Source organism: Fukomys damarensis, unplaced genomic scaffold (assembly GCF_012274545.1).
Source record: "Fukomys damarensis isolate Sample0158 unplaced genomic scaffold, DMR_v1.0_HiC HiC_scaffold_19, whole genome shotgun sequence".
NCBI lineage: Eukaryota > Metazoa > Chordata > Mammalia > Rodentia > Bathyergidae > Fukomys > Fukomys damarensis.
In genome coordinates, this window is record NW_022900931.1 from 22213683 (window position 1) to 22215746 (window position 2064).

Genomic DNA, 2064 nt, shown 5'->3' on the forward strand with positions numbered 1-2064 from the left:
GGGAGGAGAGAGGAGAGAGAGAGAGAGAGAGAGAGAGAGGGAGAGAGGGAGAGAGATAGAGGAGAGGGGAGAGAGAGAGAGAGAAAAACAGTCTAGCTGGTCATTACCATGGCGATGGCTAGTGTCATGCAGAAAATTATACCTCACTAACTCTCTTGCTTAGTGGCTACTCCGCTACTGACAGCGGGGGCTAAGCAAGGAAAGGAAGGAAGGAGGGAGGGAGGGAAAGAGAGAGGAAAGAAAGATGGGTGGATGAATGCCTATAACAACTGTTTCTCAATGACAAGGAAAAAAGGGGGCGTGCTGTGAATTAACACAGATTCATGGGACACATCAACTAAATACAACATCTAGCTGTAAATTTTAGTGCTCTTCAGGAATTATTTTTAATATTTTAATTGAAAGTTTTGTTAATGATATGGTGGTTATATATATTTTAAACAGTGCTTACCTTTAAGATATATATTTTTATTCAAATATTTACTAAATACTTTATGAAATACTAAATGTTCTATATATAAAATATGTATATTTACTGAAAATTAAGACTAAGGATTTGCTTTAAAATAATCCAGTAATTAAACAGACAGACAAGCAGGATGACAGCCATGAATTAAAACTGCTAATGCTCCATAACTCATACACAGAGACTCACTGAAGTTTCCACAATAGAAACAAATCCAATCTCACATTAAAAGAACTTACATTACATGATAAATCATACATGTACAAATTACTTCCAGTCTTGCAAATACATACCGCTTTGGGGGAAATGCTGCACTAAAGCCAATAAAGCACACTATGCTTGGTGATGACAAAAACCTCTAATTCCATGACCTAAGTAAAAACTTTAAATGCCACAACTAATCAAAAGATATAGTTTTATTTTATTTTATTTTATTTTAGGTATTAGGATTTGAACCCAGGGCCTCTGCACTGAACAACCTCCCGGGGCCTCTTACTTTTTATTTCGAGACAGGATCTTCCTAAATTGCCAAGTTACCAAGGCTGGACAAGAGACAGTTTAACTCAAGAGAAAAACATGCTCACTAAACTTACTATCATCGTCAATCCTTCAAGATAAACACAAGAAAATAATTCCTTCACAAAGAACAAAACACCTATATAATCGCACAGGGAAATGTTACATGGCGCAACAGAATAAACACATCAGAAGGTTTCAGGATGCCCAGATGAGCTTGCTGTGGTGGTGCACACTTGTAATCCCAGCACTCTGGAGTCTGAGGGAGAAGGATCACAAGTTCAAGTCCATCCTGGGCAATTTACAAACTTAAAAGAGACCCATCTCAAGAAATAAAAGAGGGCTGGGATATAGCTCAGTGTGAAGGCCCCGGGTTCAATTCCCAGTTACCTCCCCTTCCCCCAAAAAAAGCTCAGGTGGAGGCACTACAAAGATATACAGTTAAATAAGAAATAGAAGATGAAAGGTCAGACTTTGCAAGACATAACATGTGCCTGTGTATCAGCTTTTCTGAGAATCAGGAGTGCAACAAAAGATTAAGTGAAAGATAAAAATGCCACATTCTGTTTACTTCAGAGCTGTAGTTGATTTTCACCCTAAGATTTAATCTGTATATTGAAAACGTGGAGTTGAGGGGGGTAATTTTTAAAAAACTAACAATCTGACAGAGTTTTATTCAAACCCAATAAAAACTGCAGAGTTAGTTATTCTTCCATGACACCAGAGAGGAGCTCTAAAGGGAACCTCCTATCACAGTACCAGAAAGAAGGGAGAAGATGAATTATTCAAGAAAAACTGGAGAGAAGAGAAGGCTTTAGAAGTAGAATCTAGAAATAGCAGAAGAGAAAAAGTAGGTGACCACGTTGTGGGGCAGTGGGGAAGAAGGAATGAAAGAAATAGGAGGACAGGTGAGAGTCAAAGTTTAGAGCATCTTTCGCCACAGTTTCAGGCCAGGGATTTAGCTTAGTGGTTCTGCCGCTGGCTGACTTGCTGTTTTTTTGTTTTGTTTTGTTTTTTGGTACCGGGGATCGAACTCAGGTCCTTGCGCTTGCAAGGCAGGCCACCGAACCTCTGAGCTAAAT

At 39.0% G+C, this 2064-nt stretch overlaps 1 protein-coding gene across 1 annotated transcript in view; it reads right to left on the reverse strand.

Moving 5' to 3' along the window:
* Tm7sf3 (transmembrane 7 superfamily member 3) overlaps positions 1 to 2064 on the reverse strand; it is a 42273-nt gene that overhangs the window by 10030 nt on the left and 30179 nt on the right. The window lies entirely within an intron of this gene.